This window comes from Aotus nancymaae, unplaced genomic scaffold, assembly GCF_030222135.1.
Source record: "Aotus nancymaae isolate 86718 unplaced genomic scaffold, 86718_ANA_hifiasm-v0.15.2.pri h1tg000073l, whole genome shotgun sequence".
NCBI classification, from domain to species: domain Eukaryota; kingdom Metazoa; phylum Chordata; class Mammalia; order Primates; family Aotidae; genus Aotus; species Aotus nancymaae.
Window position 1 is genome coordinate 3,249,076 of NW_026988488.1, and position 17,390 is coordinate 3,266,465.

A 17,390-nucleotide genomic window follows, 5' to 3' on the forward strand; every position below is an offset into this window, starting at 1 on the left:
AGGTCACAGGATGCTTGCCAGTTAAATCTGTAACATCCATTGTGGTGGTAGGCTGGCTTTCATATATCCTTTTCTTCTCTCCCGTGAGTTCCTTTACCTCTTCCCCTAAATCCTAGAATATCAGACCTGGAAGGGACCATAGACACCTCTTAGTCCTAGCCTACCATCAAACAGATAGAAAGATGGAGGCCTACAGAGGTAAAATAACTGATTCAAGATCATACAGCTCATTAGTGGCAGAGCTGGGGTTCAAACTTAACACATCGTAAAGTCCACCTCCTTCATCTCAGAACTGCATATCAGTACCCAACCTCCTCTCTGACCCCCATAATCCCATATGTCCTTTTTAGAGACATTGTGTTTTATTTCTCCCACAAACACTCTTTGAATACAGAGAGAAAAGGAAGCTCAAGGGACTGTGGCAGCTCAAGGCAGGGGGAATCAAATTCAGACTGGGGAAGCAGCTATGGTCAGGGACTTCTCAGATGAGATGAGCTGAGACTAGAATAAAAGTATTAGTTCTCCAGTTAAGTGGGGGAAGCCATTAGGGGAAGGACATTCTAGGCAGTGGAAACAACATGTCCAATGACCCAGAGGAGGCAGACAATATGGCCCTTTCAGTCCAGTCCAGGGCTTGGGATGACTGGAGAGCTGGGTGATTGGACAGGAGATGAGGCTGATCATATATGCCTTGCTAAGGAATTTGGACTTTCCCCTCTAGGTGTCAGAAGGATTTAAATAGCCACTCATAACTCCAGGCAAACAGAGAGGGATTTTTAAAACAATGGAAAAGTTGCAGAGTTACCCCAAATCTCAGAACAGAGCTAACACTAACTCTTCTAGCACAAACTGCTAAGTACTGGAGCTGACGCCAAGCCCTGAATCATCCCTGGGCTACTGGGCTGGGAGGAGGCCGAGCCCCACCCTCCCCTGTCTGGGCTTGGTTTAGGCTGAGCCATGTAGACTCCAGGCCCAGGCTGGCAGGCCTTCAGGCTATCCTTCCCCAAGTGTGCTTCCCAGGCTTCTCTGAGCCTGGAGCTATCAGGACCCTCCTGGCCTCTGATAGCTGATAGCTACTGGCCTCTGACAATACATCCTTCAAGGTCTCTGCTTTGATTTGTCTTCTCATCTGCATCAGTGGAGTTTTTCCTACCTCTCTTCTGAGCTTCATGTAATGAGCCCTCCTACTCCTAGATCCCGGTAGCACAGAGTTTTCTTTCTTTCTGCCCCCATGGGTTTTCCCTAAAGCATGTTTGTGGGGGAGTTGAGTGTCCAAAGCACTGTGGGGGCACAGAGAAGAAAGGGAATTTTTCTTTTGGGAATGGGGGTGATGGGGGCAGCTTTTCAGAGAAAATGACATTTGACTTGTGTTGTGAAGGATGAGTATGAGTTGGTCAGGTGGAAAAAGATTATAAAACTGAGGAACAGAAGGCTCAAAGACACAGATCTTTGAACCTACGTGGAGATGTTTAGGTGTGGCTCCAACATACAGGAAATGCATGGTGAGGTGATGGAGAGCAGGGATGAAGGAGGAAATACTGAGATGAAACTGCTCAGCTGCCTCCACCTTGATGGTTCATGGGTACCTCAAATTCACCATGTCTGAAAACACATCCTCTTCCTTCTGCTCCACAAGTTGGTACTATTATAGGGATTCTAATCACTAATTCCTATCTGTTCCATAATAAGTCTTTAATCTTTCAATTTTATCCTCTTATCTCCATTTCTAATATAGGTCTAGTATCCCTAATCCAAAAAGCTGGCACTCAAAAAGTTTCAGATTTTGGAGCCTTTTGAATTCTGAATTTTTGAATTAGAGATGCTTAATTGATATAATGCAAATATTCCAAAATTTGGAAAAATCCTAGTTTGGAAACACTTCTGGTCCCAAGCATATTGGATAAGGGATAGTCAACCTCTACTACCATCCAGGGCCAGAACTGAAGAATGAGTACGTCTTTTCTTTTTCTGCAATAAAAACTGGGTGTCCCTTTTCACAGTTCAGTTGCATGTGCCCTGTGGCTTCCATGTCTGTACTCTATTCTTAATAATTTCTTCTCTTTCCTTACCCCCCTCAACAGATTTCCTCAGTTTTGACTTCCTGATCTTGACTTCTCATCCCGATTTTAAAGTTGTATTTATTTAATTTTACACTTTTATTGTTTTCTTGTGGCGAGTTCCCTCAAATCATTTGTGGAATGAGTTGAGAGATGAACGAGTTGAGAGATGGATGGCCCACAGGAGATAACATAGCTCAGATCTCCATTATTTTTTGCCTGAACTATTACAACAGCTTCCAAACTGAGTTCTATATCCCCCATCTCATCTCATCCCCTCAATTCTGTCTTCCTTTGGCATGTGACATTATCTTTTCTAAAAACAAAAACCTGATCAAGTCACTTCCGTGCTTTAAAACTATAAGCAGTTTTGGCTGTGCGGGTGGGTCACGCCTGTAATCCCATCACTTTGGGAGGCTGAAGCGGGTGGATCACTTGAGGTCAGGAGTTCGAAACCAGCCTGTCCAACATGGCGAAACCCCTCCTCTACTAAAAATACAAAATTAGCCTGGCATAGTGATGCATGCCTGTAATCCCAGCTACTCAGGAGGCTGAGGCAGGAGAATAGCTTGAACCTGGGAGGTGGAGGTTGTAGTGAGCCAAGATCGTGCCATTGCACTCCAGCCTGGGCAACAAGAGCAAAACTCCATCTCAAAAAAAAAAAAAAACAAAACAAAGCTATAAGCAGTTTCTCATTCCCCTGAGGGTAGCTTTTAAGACCCTAGTATGAGGCACAAGGTCCTTTGTGAATTTACCACCTCTCATTCACTCTTACTTATCATAGACACTGGTGTTCAATGGTGATAAAAAGCCAACACTGTTGCTGTCTTCATGGAACTTATGTTATACTTGGGGAGACAGACATTAATCAACTCAAGATTCAATTAATTGTATATTTGCAAATTGTAGTAAGTTTTCTGGAAGAAGGGGGGTTAGTTCTCTAAGGACATATGGTAGGGATCCTGACATATGATGGGTTTTAGAGAGTTCCACAAGAAGTGATATTTGATGTAAATGAGGGATTGAATTGGTGTTAACTAGGTAAATGGTGAAGGTGAGGAAACATGTGCTCCCCTATAGAATAAATAGTATGCAAAGACCTTCATGGGGGATGCATAACACATTTTAGAGATGGAAAAATGTCTAGTGTGGCTGGAATGCAAACAGCGACAGGGAGAGTTGATAGAGGGAAGCTAGAGAAATATGTAGGAGCCATATTATCAATGCCTTTTAAAGGCCACGCAAAGATTCTTTTCTTCATAAAAGCACAGGGGAAAAGCCATTGAAGGTTTTTAAGCTGGAGAATGACATAATTTTGCAATTGGAAAAATTTCTCTGGCTTCTTTGTGGACAATGGATGGAGGAGAGCCAAAAAGGTTGTGGGGAAATCAGTTAGGAACCTGCTGCAGTTGTCCATTCGACTGGGCTGGGACCAGGGTAGTGGCAGTGGATATAGGGAGAAGCAGACAGATATGAAAGTTTTTAGAATGGCTTATTGATAGAACTTGGCAATGGGTTGAAGTAGGGGTGGAGGTGAGGAAGAAGAAGATGTTAAAGATGACTCTTAGAGCTCTGGAAGGGGACACGTTTGAGGAGAGGAATGATCAGAAGGGTTTTTGAGGCCTGGCATGATCACTCATGCATATAATCCCAGCACTTTGGGAGGCTGAGGTGGGAGGATTGCTTGAGCTCAGGAGTATGAGACAAGCCTGGGCAACACAGAAAGACCTCCATCTCTACAAAAAATAAAAAAAAATTATCCTGGTGTGGTGACATGTACCTGTAGTCCCGGCTATTCTGGAGGCTGAACCCAGGAGTTTAAGGCTGCAGTAAGCTGTGATTCCGCCACTATACTCCAGCCTGAGTGACAGATACCCTGCTTCTATTCCTTTTTTTTCTTTTTCTTTTTTTGGGGTAGCCTCCTGAATCAGAGTAGACTCAGAGAGACTCTCTGATTTCTAAAAAGAAAGAAAGAGAAAGAAAGAAAGAAAGAAAGAAAGAAAGAAAGAAAGAAAGAAAGAAAGAAAGAAAGAGAAAGAAAGAAAGAGGGAAGGAAGGAGGGAAGGAAGGAAGGAGGGAAGGAAGGAAGGGAAGGAGGGAGGGAGAGAAAGAAAGAAAGAAGGAAAGAAAGAAAGAGAAAGAAAGAAATAAAGAAAGAGAAAGAAAAGAAAGAAAGAGAAGAAGGAAGGAAGGAAAGAAAGAAAGAAAGAAAAGAAAAAAAAGAACAAGTTTTTTGGAAATGTTGAGGTGGAGGCATCTGTGAGTTGGTGCCTATTTGCCACAGAAACCTACTGCTCATCCTCATCAATCTTTTACGGATCTCTACATTTCCATGATCTCTCTTGCTTCCTTAGCTACCTTAGTTAGCTACCATATCTGCAACCTTAATTTCTCTTTGTAATATAATGTAACATGTTAGTAGCTCATGCCTGTAATTCCACACTTTGGGAGGCTGAGGTGAGCAGATCATTTGAGGTCAAGAGTTCAAGACCAGCCTGACCAACATGGTAAAGCCCTATCTCTACTGAAAATGCAAAGATTAGCTGGGTGTGGTGGTGCGTGCCTGTAGTCTCAGTTACTTGGGAGGCTGAGGTAGGAGAATAGCTTGAACCTGGGAGACGGAGGTTGCAGTGAGCCTGAGATCACAACACTGCACTCCAGCCTGGGTGACAGAGTGAGATGCCATCAAAAAAAAAAAAAAAAAAGAAAGAAAGAAAAAAAATTAGGATGTGGATATGTTGAGGGTGCCATATTCTGCCTACTGCAGGGAGGTAGATATTAAACAAGTAAATACATAGATAAAATACATTATTTCAAACTATATACAAGTGGGTGGCGTGAGCCACTGTGCTCAGCCTTATTTTTATTTTTATATATTTATTTTATTTTCATGTTTATTTATTTATTTTAATATATATTTTATTGCACTTTAGGGTCTGAGGTACATGTGAAGAACATGCAGGACTGTTGCATAGGTACATACATGGCAATGTGATTTGCTGCCTCCATCCCCATCACCCACATCTGGCATTTCTCCCCATGTTATCCCTCCCCAACTCCCTACCCCCTGCTGTCCCTCCTCTAGTCCTCCACCACAGACCCCAGTGTGTGATGCTCCCCTCTCTGTATCCATGTGTTCTCACTGTTCAACACCCGCCTATGAGTGAGAACATGCAGTGTTTGATTTTCTGTTCTTGTGTCAGTTTGCTGAGAATGATGGTTTCCAGATTCATCCATGTCCTTAGAGAGGACACAAACTCATCGTTTTGTATGGCTGCATAGTATTCCATGGTGTATATATGCCACATTTTCTCTGTCCAGTCTATCATCGATGGGCATTTGGGTTGGTTCCAGGTCTTTGCTATTGTAAACAGTGCTGCAATAAACATATGTGTGCATGTGTCTTTATAACAGAACAATTTATAATTTTATTTTCATGTTTATTTATTTATTTTTATTTTTTGAGATGGAGTTTCACTCTTGTTGCCCAGACTGGAGTGCAATGGTGAGATCTCAGGTCACAGCAACCTCCACCTCCGAGGTTCAAGTTATTCTTCTGCCTCAGCCTCCCAAGTCGCTGGGATTACAGGCATGCGACACTACGCCCAGCTCATTTTGTATTTTTTGTAGAGAAGGGGTTTCATCCTGTTGGTCACGCTGATCTCAAACTCCTGACCTCAGGTGATCCACCTGCCTCTGTCTCCCAAAGTGCTAGAATTATAGGCGTGAGCCACTGCACCTGGCCGTAGTATTTAAACTGAGACCCAAAGGGAGGGAAGGAGCAGCCATGCAAAAAGCCAGAGGAAGGATGTTCATGGAAGAGTGTATCAGGTAGAAGAAACAGCATCTGCTAGGACTCTAAGGTGGAAAAGGTATAGCATGGAACAGGAAGTGGAAGCAACCCAAGACCAGCCTTGCCAAGGAAATGAGAGAGCTCAGGTAGCAGAAAACTTTGCCAGAGTAAACGAGATGACAGATGAGTAAATGTGATGAGCTGAAGGGATTTCATTACCTTTACTTTCATCTCCTGTGCAGTCTATGAGGTCAGAGCCCTGAGGATGGGAAGCAACCTCCCTAGGCCAGCAGGCAAGCCCACAACCCTTGGGATGTGCTGTGCTAATCCAGCCCCCTGGAAGATGGGGGCAACTAGAATGTGGAGAACTGAAAGGTGGGTGCACTTGCAGTTCAGTGATGCAGCCAGTCAGACAGTTAATCAAGACAGAGACCTTTGCCCACAGAGCCTCGATGATTTCATCTCTATGGCAAGCATCCTCAATCAGGAGGCCTGGAGCTGAGCAAGTTTCTGGGAGATGAAAAGAGAATGCAAGTCACAATCCTTGCCTTCAGGAGCTTTTGTTGGAAATCCAGAACCCATATCACAGGGAGAGTAAGACCTCTCCAGTTTCCACATCAGCTGCTTAACAAGAGAAGCAGCTGGGTCTCAGGTCTGGCCCCAAGCCATGGTAGGTACTTGCTGCAGGTCTGCTCTCGGCAGAGAGACCCACCAGCAAGCCCCTGTAATTTTTTCTTCCTCCCTAAGAACTTCTTAGCATCTATTTTCAGATGACTCCAAGCAACAGGAGTGTATGTTTTTTATTAACTTGCTTGATTCTTATTGCTCTTAAGTCTGGAGATCCAGGGGAAAGAACCCTAGCCTAGGAGTCAGGAGAACTAATCTTTTCCCTGAGCAAGCCCATTCACTTCTCTTGGCCTTAGTTTTCTCACTTGTAAAATTGGGACATGTACGCTAGATGATATTAAAGGTGCAATATTTTAAGATTGTGATTTCTGTTTTTACTTTTTCACAAGACTATGGGAAAGGTGGATTTAGGCAGTAATGAAGGACCATGCTCTAAGATTCAGAGGTTCTGTGAGTTAAACACGGGGCTCTCTCTCTTCTCCCAAACATTCTGATACTCAGAATAAATGGCTGGATGTCTTCGGACCCAGTCATCTGGCAGTATATTTAGGACTTTGTTGGTCTGCAGAAAGTAGAACCAGACCTCTTGGCCCCCAATCCCAAAATCTTAGAGAAGTGGAGGCTGGGGAGTTGGGAGTGGTGCATGTGCGACAGGAAACTGGAGAATAGCTTCTCCTTTTCCCCTGTGATATTATTTTGCCAACACCACATCCTCTGGAGCCACTGGAGAGGCCCAAGAACACATGATGTGGATGGTTTGAAGGGACACTTCAAACCCAGGGAAGGGCCCTGCAATTTCCCAACTGAGACCCAGCCACATATGGGCTTACATCTGCATGTAAACACATGGCTAGGCTGAATATAAACCGATGTCTTTGGTTCAGTGTGAAGTATGGGGAAGTCTCTTAAGAAATAGGAATGTTTGAGGCCTGTATTTTTCAGAAAAAAAAGAATGTTAAAATGTGTTCTGGTCTGAGACTAGGGGTAAAGAATGAGAAAAAGTGTTTTAGGAAGGTAAGTGATGGGAGGAAGGGGCTATTATATATTAGGCTGACTTGGAAATACATATTAGACCCAACAACACACATACAAGCAAATGAGCACAAAAACAGGCAAGCATGGGAGCCTGTTTGCATGGATAACATACACATGACCAAACAAAGTCACATCTGGGCCCAGGAAGACTTCAGAACCTACATTTATATACCAAATGTACATAGCTATAATCATCTTTTTTCTATGTGCAAGCATTTTATGGTTTGCAAAGACACATCTCATATCCAACCTTATATATCATCCTGACAAACAATCCTAGGAGGTAGCTGTTATCATTATCTAAATTTTTACAGGAAACTGAGGCTTGGGTTAATCAATTGATTTACCTAAAGTTGCTGAACTAGTTATTGGAAAAACAGACTAAAACCAGGTCTTCTGTTTCCAAATTCACTGTTTTCACGGTGGCACTTTCTATCTCTCTCTTTCCCTCAAACATATACAAAAAACAAAAAACAGAAATAAAACATGCAACTATTTTGCTTATATACATAAAGGCATATATGTATGAATAAAACATATATACCACCAGTGGTCAGCAGGAGTTTTTGGGTTGTGCTCTCATGGAGGCCTTAGTAAGAGGAGAGGGGTCTGCTCAAAGCCCTGAGCCATCCTCCTTTCTGTTCCTTGTCCAGTCACTTATGGCTGTTTTATCAGAGCCTTGTAGGTGGCCGCTTTTTATGCTGGACTGATAGTTTTTATTGGCCCTGCTGAGACGAAGTCTTTGATCCCTATACTTCAACACTTAGGATGTGGGGAGTGGTGAAAAGAATATATTATATTCCTGTTTCTTTGTCTCCATCACTAGGTTGTGAGCCCTGTGAGGGTAGAAACGTTTGCTTTTTCATGTCTGTATACACAAAGCCTAGTACAGTGCCTTTTGTATAGTAAGCATACACACACAAAATTGTTGAATGAATGAATGGATGAATAATAAAGTGAAATAGGCTTGTTTCAAGACCCTACTTATAGTGGGATCTTGACCAAGTGACCTTACTTCTTTGAGCCTCAGTTACCTTATCTGTCAATTAGGAATTGACACTTACTCTGATTACCTAAGATGTTTTTGGTAGTGAATGACATAATGATTTGAAAATGGCTCTGTTTTTATTTGAGGGCTTTTAACATATTGATCTTATAAACCCTTAGGGCATAGACATTTTCTCTTCAACCTCCCAGAGTATTGGGTCATCTAACTTTTATTCACACACTTTCAATTATGAGGACCTCAGTACATTTTGAATGACTCTCTCCAGTTTTGGACAGCTGTGACTATAAGAACCTTCTCCCTTGTGTCCCACTGTGGCTTTCTTCCATTGGTTCCAGTTCTGCCTCTTGGCATTCAGAAGTCTGATTCGGAAGAAGACATCGACATCTCCCTAAATCTTCTCAAAGTCAAACAAACTCAGATGCTTCAACTGTTCCTCATGTGTCCTGGATGCCAGCCCCCTCTCTAGCCAGCTCACTCCCCTATGGAAAGACCCTAGTGTGTGTGTGTCCCACTTAAAGTAAGGGCCACAGCAGGATACAGTTCCTCAAATGGGGTGTGACTAGGGAAGAAGAAGACAGCACTGTTCCCTTTTCCCTAGACACTAGACTTCTGGGTTTGAATGAACTCTTTTGGCAGCCACACCTTATTGCTAACATTTATGGCATTTATTATCAAGTAAAACCTCACAGATCTTTATAGCTATGCTGCTACTAAGCCATATCTTTCCTACGTTTTTCTCCATGAGGTTGGATATTTGGACTCAAGTACAATTCTTCCCTTTGTTCTACTTTTCAGCTTTACTATTATTTGGGTTTGTCTTAAATTTGGATCCAGATTCTGTTGCCTGACCTATCTACATTCTCTCTGAGATCCATCCTATTTTTTTCCTTTCTTCTCTTCTGCCTCCTTTTCTTCCTCTTTTTGTTTCTCCTCCTCATCTTTCCTTTTTTTACTGTTTTATATAATTACAAAAGTAATTCAGGCTGATTAAAAAATAAAAGAATACAAAAATATATAAAAATATTTACATTAAGAAGTAAAAATTCTCTCTTTACTCTCTTCTCTGATCCTGGTCTTCTCTTCAGAGATAAACCAGTTATCAGTTTGCTGTGCGTCTGTCTCCTTTTCTAGGAACCTATAAACATATGTGTAAAAGTATGGATATTTTAATGTATAAATGGGATCACACATACATATTGTTCTGTGACTCAGTAATAGCTCTAATAGATCAAAAACCTCTTTTCATGATAGCTTGTGTTTTTATTTTTGTTCATTTGTTTGTTTTTTGAAATGGAGTCTTGCTTTTGTCATCCAGGCTGGAGTGCAGTGGTGCGACCTCGGCTCACTGCAACCTTCACCTCCTGGTTCAAGTGATTCTCCTGCCTTAACCTCCCAAATAGCTGGGACTACAGGCGCCCACCACCACTCCCGGCTAATTTTTGTATTTTTAGTACAGACAGGGGTTCACCATGTTGTCCTCATGAGACACCACTGGTCTCAGACTCCTGACCTCAGGTGATCCACCGCCTCAGCTTCCCAAAGTGCTGGGATTGCAGGCATGGGCCACCGTGCCTAGCCAATAGCTCATGTTTTCGAAGGCTGAATTGTTGTATGGATATAACATAATGTATTTAATTAGTGCCCTAGTGATGGATATTTATGTTGTTTCCCTTGATTATTATAGTATTGCAGTGAATGTCTTTGTAAATGCCTCTTTGTACACAGTAGAGTGTTTCTCTAAGGCAGACTGAGAGCATAGCTGAAATGATCTCTCTGTGTGTGTGTGTGTGTGTGTGTGTGCGCGCGCGCTGTTGTTGTTGTTGTTGTGAGTTGGGAGAGAGGAAGTGATGGGGCTCTGTTCCATTGGTCTTGTTTCCTAATAGGATAACTCGAGGCAATGTGAAGAGGAATGTGTGCCCTTAGAGAAACTGAACATAATAAAAGTTGATAGGCCTGCAGGGCTGAAAATGAGCAGATCCCTCTCTTCTCTGGCTTAGCTGAGCAACCTGTCCTGAGCTCCAAGGATATGCCTGGAAGTGTTCTGGGCTCCTTCTGCGTGGAACACAAAGTGTGATCCTTTTATGGGAGCAGCTACGCTACAGCCAGTCTGGAATAGAGAAAAATTAAAATAAAAAAAGCAGCAGCTGACAAGACAAAGCAGGATGTGGGAGGGAGGCCAGATGAGCACTGCGAAACTACTGCAGGCACTGCGGGGCTGAGGGAGACAGAGAGCATGAGGAGGGCAGGAAAGACCAAGGGAGGGCATCGTGCAGGAGGTAGGGCCCAGGAAGCCCAGAGACAAGAGCAAGCACACGGTGCTGCTGCGTGCAGTGAGAGTAGCCCAGCTAGAGGGCACAGCCTGTGCTGAGGAGCTGTGGGAGGAAGAGAGGGCTGGGAAGGTAAGCGTGTGCACTGGTGTGTGTGTGAGGGGTCTCCTGCCAATTCTGAGTATACCTGAAGGCTACGTTTCTGAAGATCACCATGGTGACCATGTGGAGGCTGGCCATGTGGAAGCTGGCCTGGACAGGCAGCCTGGAGGCAGGGAGACCAGGGAGGAGCCTGTTCCGACAGTTCAGGCCAGAGTCGGGGAGGGCTGACCTAGGGCACTGGCAGTGTAGATGGGAGGGAGTGAAGCTGTGAAGGACACACAGACAGACAGAGAGCAGGGCTTGGTGACTGATGGCAGGGGTCAGGCAGAGTTAAAGATGATGACACTGTGCACACAAAAGACGGCGCTAACAGCAAAACCACCAACAGATACAGAGCTGCTGGGAAGGGGAGCTCGAGGGGAGAAGAGGGTGAGCACCCCTCGCAGAGCCTCACATAGAACCGGGCACCTAACAGGCACCCGGTCACAGATAGATGCGGATGGTTCACAGACGGGCCATAAGCTCAGCAGGCTGTTTTCTCTCTGGGCACATGCAGACTGGTCATATATGCATAGTCACTGGTCCGTGGGGGCAGGGCTGGGGGGCTGATGACTTGACTGGGAGATCCTGTCTATGGACCCAATTTCATATTCCAAGAGGATAGTGGCTCAAATTAAATTGATATTGGCAGGCTGGGGAAAGAGCTTGAAAAGCTTCCAGCTCGATCAGAGGAAAAGCCAGAGAGAAACTTTGTCCTCTCATGGTGGTCCATTAGTGTGATTAATAATAAATATCCCCAGGCACTTGATAGTGGCAAAATGCCTTATCAGCCCTGGTTATGATTACCCACCTGCTATCTCAAGCTGTCTAGTCTGACCACTAAGGTGCAGGGGTGATGCGAATCTTAAAATACACCCCCTTCCTCAGGTATGCCTGGTCATAGCTCAGGGCTGAGAAAGTCACAGGTTCAGGCTGATGGAATGATGGTGGACTTTGGGCTCATACCACCTGGGTCCAGATCCCTGTCCCATCATCAACAAATCAACAAACATGTGACTTTTGAATAACTCACATCACTCCTCAGAGCCTCAGTGTTCTCAATTCTACCAATGTAACTGTCATTTCTTGTGAGGGTTACATTGAGGTTATATACTGAAATGGTCTCCCTAATACTCAGCACATAATAGGTACCTTGTTTAATATTATCTTCTCTCCTTTTTCCCAAATTCCAGCTTTTTTTCCTAAGAAGTAGTTACAAGACTGAGGATGGCTTAAAGCACGATTTTCCTACTACTGCAGTTTGTATTCTCAGCCACTTTGTGCTGTGAGAGGGTCTTTTGCCTTCAGGGAGACAACAGTATATGCTTTAGCTTATTCTCTTTTTTGTGTAATTGGCACAAGTAGTCAAGTGTTTGTGCTACTGACCCAGGGGAAGGAAAAGAGAGAGAGAGAAGGCCTCAGAGTGTGGGGCCCCAAGCTGATTTTTTTTTCCATCTGTCTCTGACACATTTCTCTTCTGTGAATGAAGCTAGAAGAGCAACCTTGGGGGCTTAGTTAATTCTTCCTTCAAGGATAACCCAAGAGCAAATGTGCTGAGTGAAGCAGAAGGACTTGCCAACAACGATAAAAATGAAAAGCAGCCCTCAGAAAGTTTTGAGTGATAGGGAACTTTCAATTGCTACCATTCCATAAATTGTTGGGGTGGGGGGACTCTTTTTGCAAAGTATCCTTAGGATTTAAGACTGCTCCCCATCCGGTTTGTCTCTGGTATTGCCTCTTCTGCACTGCACTGCATCCCCTGAAGGAGGAATGCCACCTGAAATGCAGAAGCTTCTTTATTGCAGTGAACTTACATCTAGAATGGGAACAAAATATGCACAGATAATTAAATGTCCAATTTCAGTTCTCTCTTGAGCTTGGACATAGACTTTCATATAAATCAGCTTGATTTTTCTTTTCTTTTTCTTCTTGTTTTTGAGATAGAGTCTTACTCTGTTGCCCAGGCTGGAGTGCAATGGTGTGATCTTGGCTCACTGTAACTTCTGCCTCCCAGGTTCAAGCGATCTTCCTGCCTCAGCGTCCCAAGTAGCTGGGACCACAGGTGTGCACCACCACGTCCGACTAACTTTTTGTATTTTTAGTAGAGATGAGGTTCACCATGATGACCAGGTTGGTCTTGAACTCCTGGCCTCAACTGATCCACCCACGTTGGCTTCCCAAAGTGCTGTGATTACAGGCATGTGCCACCACTCCCAGCATCACATAAATCAGCTTCATGCAGTTCTTGCTTGCCATTCCCTTGACTTTGATGTCCAGTCTTGGTGCAGCTCCGTAACATTCCCAGCCCTCAAGGAATCCTGAGCCTTTCCAACTGGACCCCAAGTCTGACCCTAAAGCCTTGATCAAATATTCTTTTGCATCTCCTGCCCACTGATTCAGATGCCCCCAGTTTCCTTGGACTCCAGCTCCAGAATGTCCCTGTACCACCTCTGCTCATATTGGCCCTCATTAGCTGTACTGCTTGAAAAAGACTTGCCTGTCTCTCTTAGAACTTTCTGAATTTAGCTTGTTTAAAAACCCAAATCTCTTCATACTCCTTACTTTCCTCTCACAGAGTAATCAACCTATGTGTGGATATATAGCACTTATTTCTATGTCTTCTCTCTAGAAACACTGACATAAACCTCATCAGATCTAAACCTACTCATGGGTATTACTCTGGCCCCAGGACGACTGATCTAACTCTTAGTACAAATAGAATCACAGTAGGGGGTAGGGTAGGGGGAATTTCAGAAGTTTGGGCAATATAGGCATGAAGTAGTTTACAAGGAGGTAAAAAACAAAGCTGTTTCAGTGCCATTTGAAGAACAAGATAGCACCTCAGCTGCCTCTGCTCTGCTCTGCTCTGGAGACAGGGGCATTAACTGAGATGAATCCCTCCTAGCCAAAAGCCCCTAAACAATGTCTAGCTATTGACCACAATCACCATAACCAGCTTCTGTTTGGTGAAGTGGGGAGGAAGGCATGACTTCTCTGGTTCTAGCCCTCAAAATTTATTGCTTTATTGATTTGACTCTCAGCCTGAGCATTATTGATGTATAGAAATGTTACTGATTTTGTACATTGATTTTGTATTCTACAACTTTGCTGAAGCTGTTTATCAGATCTAGGAGCAGCAATTACGTGGTTTTCTAGGTATAGAATCATATCATTGGCAAAGAGAGATAGCTTGACTTCTTCTTTTCCTATTTGGATGCCTTTTATTTCTTTCTCTTGCTTGATTGCTCTGGCCAGGACTTCCAGTACTATGTTGAATAGGGGTGGTCAGAGTGGGCATCCTTATCTTGTTCCAGTTCTTTAGGGGAAAGGCTTTCAGCTTTTCTCCATTCAGTATGATGTTAGCTGTGGGTTTATGATAGATGGCTCATTTTTTTTTTAGATGGAGTATTGCTCTGTTGCCCAGGCTGGAGTGCAGTGATGTGATCTCAGCTCACTGCAACCTCTGCTTCCTGAGTTGAAGTGATTCTCTTGCCTCAGCCTGCCAAGTAGCTGGGATTACAGGTGCCTGCCATCACACCTGGCTTATTTTTGTATTTTTACTACAGATACAGTCTCACCATGTTGACCAGGCTGGTCTCGAATTCCTGATGCCAAGTGATCCGACCGCCTTGGCCTCTCAAAGTGCTGGGATTGCAGGTGTGAGTAATCTATAAATGGCTCTTATTATTTTGTGGTATATTCTTTTGATGCCCAATTTGTTGAGGGTTTTTATCATAAAGGGGCATTGGATTCGTTTGCACTATTTAGTTAAGAATTTTTGCATCTATGCTCATCAGGGATATTGGCCTGGAGTTTTCTTTTTTTGTGGTGTTTCTGCCAGATTTTGGTATTAGGCTGATGCTGGCTTCACATAATGAGTTAACGAGGAGCTCCACTTCCTCAATTTCTTTTTTAGATGGAGTCTCACTGTGTCACCAAGCTGGAGTGCAGTGGCGTGATCTTGGCTCACTGCAACCTCTGCCTCCTGGGTTCAAGTGATCCTACTGCCTCAGTCTCCCGAGTAGCTGGGACTACAGGCATGCACCACCACACCCAGCTAATGTTTCGTATTTTTAGTAGAGACGGGGTTTCACCATGTTGGCCAGGATGGTCTCAATCTCTTGACCTTGTGATCTGCCTGCCTCAGCCTCCCAAAGTGCTGGGATTATAGGCATAAGCAACCGCACCCAGCCATCTTCAATTTTTTTTAAGAATAGTTTCAGCCGGGCGCGGTGGCTCACGCCTGTAATCCCAGTACTTTGGGAGGCCGAGGCGGGTGGATCACGAGGTCATGAGATCGAGACCATCCTGGTCAACATGGTGAAACCCCATCTCTACTAAAAATACAAAACATTAGCTGGGCATGGTGGCACGTGCCTGTAGTCCCAGCTACTCAGGAGGCTAAGGCAGGAGAATTGCCTGAACCCAGGAGGCGGAGGTTGCGGTGAGCCGAGATCGTGCCATTGCACTCCAGCTTGGGTAACAAGAGCGAAACTCCGTCTCAAAAAAAAAAAAGAAAAAGAAAAAGAATAGTTTCAGTAGGACTGGTACCAGTTTTTCTCAAGAACACAATCACATTTACAATTGCCACAAAGAGGACAGGTGCAGTGGCTCATGCCTGTAATCCCAGCACTTTGGGAGGTTGAGGCGGGTGGATCACGTAACGTCAGGAGTTTGAGACCAGCCTAACCAACATGGAGAAACCCCGTCTCCACTAAAAATACAAAGTTAGCATGGCATGGTGCCACATGCCTGTAATCCCAGCTATTCGGGGGGCTGAGGCAGGAGAATCGCTTGAACCTGGGAGGCAGAGATTGCGGTGAGCCGAGATCGCGCCATTGCACTCCAGCCTGGGCAACAAGAGTGAAACTCTGTCTCATTAAAAAAAAAAGGAAAAAGAAAAGAATAAAATAATAAAATCATGTCCTTAGTAGCAACATGGATGGAACAGGAGGCCATAATCCTAAGTGAATTAGTGCAGGAACAGAAAGCCTAATATAGCATGTTCTCATTTATAAGTGGGAGCTTTACACTGAGCACCTACAGACGTAAACATGGGCACAGTAGACACTGAAAACTACTAGAGGTGGAAGGGAGGAGGACATGGGTTGCAAAACTTCCTATTGAGTACTATGCTCACTACCAGAGTGCAATATAACCATGTAACAAACATGTACATGTACTCCCTGTATCTAAAATAAATCTTGAGAAAAAAAATTTTTTAATTTCTTGCTTGTACTATTGCCAGAGTTTCTGAACTGAGCTCTTTGTCTCCTCTACATTAGCTGTCTGGCCTTGGGTAAGTCCTTTCCTCTTTCTGATCCCCAGTTCCCCTGACCTGGAGTGAGGGCTGGACTAGCTAGTCTCTGATTAAGTCTCTGATTTAGTCTCTCCCTCTGTTTCCCATCCTCTCCTCCCCAGAGGTCCAACCTCATCTTTCTCCTTCAGCCACTCTTTCCCCCTATTTCCTTAGTTCCCCCAGCCTCTGATACCCTCTACCCCTGCTTGGACTTCTATGCCTCCTTTCATTTTTTCTTTTTTTTAAACGGAGTCTCTCTCGTCGGCCTGGCTGGAGTCCAGTGGCATGCTCTCTGCTCACTGCAGCCTCTGGCTCCTGGGTTCAGGGGATTCTCCTGCCACAGCCTTTAGAGTACCTGGGATTACAGGCACACGCCACCACACCCAGCTAATTTTTGTATTTTTAGTAGAGATGTGGTTTTGCCATATTGGCCAGGCTGGTCTTGAACTCCTTACCTCAAGTGATCCATCTGCCTCAGCTTCCCAAAGTGCTGGGATTACAGGTGTGAGCCAACACACCCAGTCCCCGTTTCCCTTTTAGTAGTGTGTTCAGCTGCTTGACATTCTCTACCCAACTCTCCCCTGTGTATGTGTGTGTATTGTGGGGAGTAGTTGGCATGGGAGGTGGGGAATGACACAGAGGGAGTTTCCACTTTCCAAAAAGTTGGAGTCAACAACCAACTTCTTTGTTTTTAGGCATTTAGCTTTGTGCCAGGTCCCTGTGGGGGCTAGGTGAACATGAGTGAGGGAATCAGTTGAGTTCCTTGAACTTCTGGTAAAAAAGGACCTATGGCAGTATTAAGGAGTGTGATGAGCTGCCATTGCTACTCCTGCTGCTGAGGCTTTTGGATCAGTTTTGCTCTTCCTTGGGGACAACTGCTCATGGAGACTGTTTGGGCTTTCCGATGAGTGCTGCTCTTTGAACAAATGCTTAGCTCAAGGAAATGGTCTTGGCAGGGAACTTTGTTTACCCTAGCATACATCAATGAATCTTGTCAGCAGTGAGAGAAACTGAGGCACATTGAATCGTGGACACCGTTGGGCTGGGAAGGCAGAGGAGGAGGGAATAAGACTACTGGTTCCTGAGTGCAAATGCAAGACCAGCCCATATGCAATCCTGTTAGGCTCATCTATTGTCCTAGGGAGTCAACTTCCTTTCTCAT